We start from the raw sequence: 6,804 nt of genomic DNA on the forward strand, positions 1-6,804 counted from the left end.
GTTTCTTGGTGTTGATGTTCATCCAAAGTTTGGTTCTGCTGTCAGCAAAGATACGGTTCCCTGGGCCCTCAGAAAGCACCTGATGAGCAGCTTTGTTTTGTTTTTCTTTTAATTTAGCAAGTTAAGGGTAATCTGTGTAGCGCTGGGTGCTGCTGGGGCACATGCTGTGGCAGTACAGCCTGTCCTTTCCACAGCGCAAGACACGCGCAGACCGGTGCGTGCGTGCACGCTGCAGTTCAGTGGCCTGCCCTGGGGACCAGCTCTCGTCCTGGCACCAGAGTTGCAGGGCAGGAGGGAAGCCCCTTGTGAATTAGACACCCCCCTATGCAGAAGAGCCCGCTGGCACTGCAGGTGCAGGGTGCTGCTTTCTGCCTCCCCATGCAGCTGCTGCAAGCGGCCAAGCTTGGCTGCAGAGGTGCTGCCTCCTTGTTGAGCGATTACATACAGGAGGCTTGCATCCAGCCATTCAGGAAATAAATCACCCACTGTTTGTGAAGTAGGAGGGAAGCACTTGGGACAGTGAAAGATTAGACTGTAAGCCTCACAAAACTCCCCTTCTGGCTGTAAAGATGGGCTGCGGATGTTGTATTTTTTAGCTCTTTAAATGATTATTTCTGTGCCAGACTTATTAGGCAAGGTATTGTTGGGATCTTGGCAAGGAGATAAACATGGCTGCAGGCTTCGCAGTTGTTCCTGTCCGCATCTGGTCACTGTCAGGCCTTCAGCTAATAGGCTGAGGACTGTGTGCTACTGTAAACAGCCTCTGCAGCTGCTAGGGGCTAAATGTAACTATATATTGCTCCAAATACAAACATTTCCACATTAGGTATTGCGTATCCTCCCCCAGCACAGAGCTGCAGCCATTGACCTCGGGAGCCTGCACCGCATCAGCTTGCCCTGGCTTCTCCTTGGCCAGCAAATCCTGTCTCTTTTTATGGCTGTGGCTCTTGAAAGTGAGAGCAACAACCCCAGCTCAGGTCAAGCTGAATGTGGCCAAGCATTGTGCAACCTCCCGCAGATGGTCTCAGTGCTGAATGGCCAGTAGCCATGGGGTGGCAGAGGCTGGAGTCTGGCACGGAAGGACTTGATGGGAACAGGGGCTCATAAACAAGGTGGGGGGCGGGAATGGGTGGTCCCAGGCAGCAGGGAGCTGCAGAGGGAAGGGCTTTGGATAAAGGCACAGATAGCCCCAAGATATCCTAGGACTTTATAATAAACATCTTTGGCTGGGACAGGCCAAGCCCTGCTGAGAGGCAGTCAAGGGCTGGGAGCTGCTCTTGGCTGTTGCCAAGGACTTCAGGCAAGTTGTTTTGCATGAAAACATGAAGCCCCATGCAGGTGTCCAAGTACAGTGCCCAGATTCCCTAAGCAGTGTGCTTGTCCCCTCTTCTTGCTCCCCTGCTTTGTGCTTCTGCCTGCTGGGAGCAATTTGGAAAAGACTGCTTTCAACAAGGTGTTTTCTAAACCTGTCTCAAGAGAAAGACGATTGTATCTCATTAGCTGGAGTCCTAGGTCACCCCTATGATAAAATCAGCTTCCATCCAGTACATGCAGGAGTGCTGCCTCATGCCTGAGTGGAGTCCATGAGTGTGCGTGGGGGGTTGTTGTAGCTGTTTTCTGGTCTGGCCTGCTCCCAAAGCACTGCAGAGGTCTGTCCTTCAGTGCCTGCTCAGGTTAACTGGGTAGAGAACAAGGCTCAGAAGGGCTTTTCCCCAGTACAGTAGCTCAGAATCTAAAACCAATCTCTGCAGTAGAGACCCAGCATCCAATTCAGCAGGTGTGTCCCAGGCAGCAGCCCCTGGTTTGGAAATTCAGTGTGCCGTGCTGACCAGGCCCTGCTTAAATACATTCTGATTAATGCAGTGTTAGCCTGTTTACATCAGCAATCCAGCCCGCTTGTCCATTGCGCAGCACCACTCAGTGTTGCAGGAAAGAAAGACGCCTTTTGCTGTTTGGCTGACTCCAGGCTGGATCAGCTGGCCAGGTGCACAGCCAATTTCCATTGCTGCTTTGAAACTGGGAAGTATTTTGAAAAGAATAGAGCCTTTAGCCTTGTAAGTAAGAGCCATTTATCTTAGGATAAAAAAAGTGCTGGCATGGAAAAATTCCAATGCTATGAAAGTCTCTTTTCCTGAATGTCTTGGATACTTGCTGGATTAGGTTCACTGGTAAGGAGCTCGAAGTTATGAATGTCTCTTTTAAAGAAAAGAGCTGCAGAAGGAAAAGGCAAGCACTGGCATACTTGTAAGTGGGACAGAGCGAGATTCCCCATGGACTAGACATTTCTGAGATTGCTTTTAGAGGTACGGTCAGTATTGCTGCAGTGAGCCGAGGTGGTAGTAAATACCCAATGTAACTATAGCTGTTACCATTTCCCAAGGGTATGGTATCAGCAGAATACCGTATATAAACAAATGCAAAGCACTATTGGCTTTGCTCTGCACTGTTGTTTAATAATGCTTTGTGCTTCATAGAGCGTCAGAGTGTTTTATAGACGCTAATGAAATTAGCCTCATGATGCTCTTCTCAGGTATTATTAGCCCTTTCGCTGGGCTGAGTGTGTGTGTGCTCCCAGATGCATGGGACGTGTGTGCCTGTGCTTCCCAGCAGGAGACACCCCGGGGGGACAGGACCTCCTGCAGCCCTTGGTCTGCTCCACCACTGCTTCCCTGTCTGCTTTCTGCTGCCTGGCACCCAGGGTGGGTACAGAAGGGGGTGTTGGGACCATGCTGCTGTGTCACCCCCTGCAAGGCCCAGGCTTTCTCCTGGGTCAGAGCAATCTTCCACTGCTCCAGGTCTGATGAGCAGAGGCAGAAAACCCAGATCCTCTTCTCAGGTCACTCAGGGTGTCTCTGCTGCACTACAGGACCTTACGTCAGCTTGCAGTGGTTCAGCTCCAGGACTTTTCCCTACACAGCCAGTGAATCCAAATAGCAGCCTCGATAGTGGGGATGCTGGAGCAGATCTCTCTCACTTGCATCGTGCATGTTTATGGCTTCTTTATGTTAAAGGTGGGATGTTTGCTGCCACCCCTTCTCATGAACAGTAGCCACGGTTTTGTCACAAACATCAGTGCTGGCCCTGGGGTTATTACTGGAGCTTTGCTTTAAATAGATCCTAAGCAAACCTCTCTCTCTGTTTGTCTTGACATGGTACTGACTGGTGCTTTCCAAGAAACAGGGAAAAGAAAAACTGGATTCACAGTGGTGACTTTGACTCCATTTGGCAGAGGCAAACTGATCTCCTAAATGGGAAAGGCACAGCCACGAAGAGGAAAAACAAATGGGTCACCGAGAGAACCAGCCTGTTCTTTCTGACTGACTAGTTGCAAGTGACAAAGTCTCACTGGTACTTGTTTAGAAGATCCCTCCATTTTAGGAGTTGCTCTGTCACAAGAACACCAAAGGGCTTTTGGGTACATGAGATCTGCGTATGAAGTTTCATAATGGATTTTATAAAGTTTGCTGCACTTTACCCCACTTTGCTCAGTAAATATTTTGCTTCTAAATCATCGTTTGCCTTTCTGGGTCGTGTGGCCTGTGAAGCTGGGAGGCTTGTGCCTGTTGCAGGGGTGAATTCCTGACAGTGGACTGGGAGGAGGGGTGCTGGGGAACAGAAGGAGATGTGCCAGGTGTCCCCCTTCAACTCTCTCCAGAGATGGCTTCATTTCCCCTGTGGAGTCTGCAGGTTTGTGGTGACCTGGGAGCTCAGAGGAACGGCTGAGACCTTCCTGCAAGCTGGACACTGGCAAGGGCACACACTTTGGAGCTCTCTGGTGGGAGGTCTGGGTTAGGCGCAGCTCAGAGTTGTACCAGGGAGGTCTGACCTCACACTGGCCAGGGGACCCATCGTGCATCCTGGGGGAAGAAACTCCTGGGAGCCCCTCAGAGCCTTTCCTGTCCTCTGCTTTGCTGTGTTACTGTGTCCTGGCTGGAGGCTCAGACAGCAGAAGCTAGGAAACCACTCTGCCTGAGTGGTACTAATGCAAGGGTCACTGAAGATGGTCACAGCGAATTAAGGTAGAGAAAAAATGCCATGCTCAGGCTTCAGCCCTGACGCCATGCTCAGGCTTGAGTCCCTTTGTTGTGATACAAAGGGACAAAAAATTGCACTTTTTAGCATCATTTCCATAATGTGACTCCTCTGATTCCTCCTAAAGGCTTGTTGGCTGGCATCTGCCTGCAGCACTGTCTGTGCTCTGTGTGTCTACGGGGCTCTCTGTCTGGGTGAACTTAACCTGTGTTTGGCTGTTGGGGTACAGCTGCCAGAGAAAGAGGCAAATCCCAGCGCTCAGTGCTTCAGCACCAGTAAGTCACCAGTGTTTGGCCAGCAGTGAGCTCAAGCTGCAGCATTTGGGTAGGCCTTTCTGAGCCTCTCCCTCTGACCTGTCATGGATGCTTCAAGATGTGGTCTGGCTCATCTGGGTAGAAAAGCCCAGCATGCTCAAACTGGGCTTTTCTACCAACAGGAAGCTGATTGAGGAGACCTCATGAACAGCTGTGATCTGCTCAGGTTTAGATCTGAGGTGGAAAATCCTGGTGAGCTTTACTGCTGCTGGCTGCAGACAAGCTGGGAGAGGCAATCGCACATGAAGATGCAGTGAGGGCTCCAGGTGATGCTTCCCTTTTCCTCAGCCAGAGACCTGAATTGGCTCTCTATACCTTTGTGAAGTGGCCACCCTGCCTCTTCCACATATAAATTCATGGACTTTGCTAAGGAAGAGGTGGAAATCTGGTCTTTGGGAGAACACTGTGCTTTGGAGGTAATTATTTTAATGATGGGCAGAGCCAAGCTCCATATTGCAACACTGGATGTACTTGAAGGCTTCATGAGGTCTAGGTCCAAATTTTGTGACTGTCTTAATGACTGCCTGGACCATGTGCTCCTGAAATTCAAGCTGTGCACCTCCTAAAGCTCCACTTCTGGAGAGACGCTGCCAACAGCATTCCCTATACACAGCACATTGGGTGGGCTTCTCATTGAGTGTGTGTGTGCATGTGGGTGGTGGTGCAAAATGCAGTTTATTTTATGGCTATGTTCACACATCTCATTAGGCATACAAGAATTGCCAGGGAGAGGTCAGGCCAGGTTCTGTTGTCCATGCCAGGCAGTGAGCGTGAGCCCCCCAGACAGGCTCTGCCATACAGCAGGCCCTCCCTGCTGCTAATTACGGCTTGGTTTAAGCTGTGAAACTTGAGTTTGAGGGCCACTTCTACAAACTCTCTGTTATCATGATGTATAGCATTGGCAGCAATAGGCAGTCTTGATGGATAGACAGAAATCTCCCATCCTCATCTGAGCTGACCACTGGCCTTTTCTAACGCTGCTTAGAGCTTGGTCTTTTTATCATATGAACGATAAGTGCTCTCACTCTGGTACTTCCTGCTTGGGTTTTTTCTCCTGCCTGTAGTGCCCGGAATATGTGTTAGCAGTCTATTGATGGAAATGATAATTAGGGGATCTGTTATGAGAAATGTGCATGAACTTTTCAAGCTGTCATTCAAAGAAAGACTTTTTTACAGTCAGCCTTTGATTATCTGTGGGCTGCAGATTAGATGTTTAAAATGCCATGTTGAAAAAAAACAGAACTCTTTCAGAACCCTTATGAAGTATAATGCACAGTGGGGTTTTTTTCTTTTTTATTTTTAGCCTCATACTGCATCTTAAATTTGTTTTTTTAAAGGTAAAGGTATTAAAGCACTGCATTCCTTAGGCATTGTTTACATGTATTTTGTATTATTTGTTTTGCTTTTCTTTCTCTGCCCTCATTACACCGGATACTGAGAGCTGAGCATATCAGACTATAGCATCCGTGGAGGAGGGCATGTGACACGGTAACCTTTCCCCAGCTGTTTTCTTCTGGTGCTGCGTAAGAGTTTCTGCAGTGTGATGCAGCCAGATGGGCTGGAAAGGGAGTGCTTTGCTGTGGGGGAAAGCAAATGTCTATACCTGAAAGAGCATGACTGAGTGACAAACAGCTAAAAGAGAAGGGATGCCTTAGAAACCATTTGTCAGGCTGGAGAAGTGGTGGCTTGTTAAAAACGTGCCTGTTCAGTTAAAAGGATGAATTGACAGACGAAGGTTCAGTGCAAATTCAGCTGCCATCACTTCAAAAGCCCTCACAGCTGAATCAGCAGATTCCTATTTCCATACATAATGGATGCAGCCAGCGTGCCATTACGATGCCCACAACAAGACTCGCATTAAGCTCCTTAAGTTAGCTGTTTATGATATTCACACTGTATAGCTGTAGCTCATGTTTTTCCTGAGCCTCCCTCTCTTCTCACGCCTTTTGTTTTTGGAGCCCTGGGAACAGCTGCCTAAGTAAGGAACTGAAGGAGGGAGTGGTACTGACTCAGTGCTAGCCATGCAGAGATTTCCAGCTATGCCTTTCACACTCTCTGTGGCCTTTGCATTGCCTGTAAGTCCTGCTGACCCATGCTGGTGCTGCCTGTCCCCACTGTTAGCCAGGGGATGGGATCTGGCAGTGCTGGTGGACCAACGTGTACACCACCAGCATGCAGCAGTGCAGAGATGAGGCACTGGGTGCTTTATCCCCATGCTTCCCCAAGCTCCTTCCTTCCCACCTCCTCAGCCCCTGCTGTCAGAAACACCTTTCTTCTGCCACCACCTCCTCTCAATGGTCCCCATGTCTCTTCAGACATGGCTGCTGCCATGCTCTCCTCTTGGTGTGCTGTGGCTTGGGGCATGTACTCCTCCTGCCTGGCTTAGCTCTGGCCATATAACCATTGGGTACAGATAGTGCTGGAGAAGGACACAAATCAGCCCCCCAGACTTTGGCAA

The 6,804-nt window shown here is 49.4% G+C and overlaps 1 long non-coding RNA gene across 1 annotated transcript; it reads left to right on the forward strand.

Moving 5' to 3' along the window:
• The first annotated feature begins 248 nt into the window (after positions 1–248).
• On the forward strand, positions 249–5,378 carry LOC134173440 (uncharacterized). Its single transcript, XR_009968249.1, has 2 exons — positions 249–2,054; positions 2,205–5,378. It is a non-coding gene; the product is annotated as an uncharacterized LOC134173440 (long non-coding RNA).
• Positions 5,379–6,804: the final 1,426 nt, after the last annotated feature.

This window comes from Pezoporus occidentalis, unplaced genomic scaffold (genome assembly GCF_034315485.1).
Source record: "Pezoporus occidentalis ecotype Australia unplaced genomic scaffold, CSIRO_AGI_Poc_V1 ctg52, whole genome shotgun sequence".
NCBI classification, from domain to species: domain Eukaryota; kingdom Metazoa; phylum Chordata; class Aves; order Psittaciformes; family Psittacidae; genus Pezoporus; species Pezoporus occidentalis.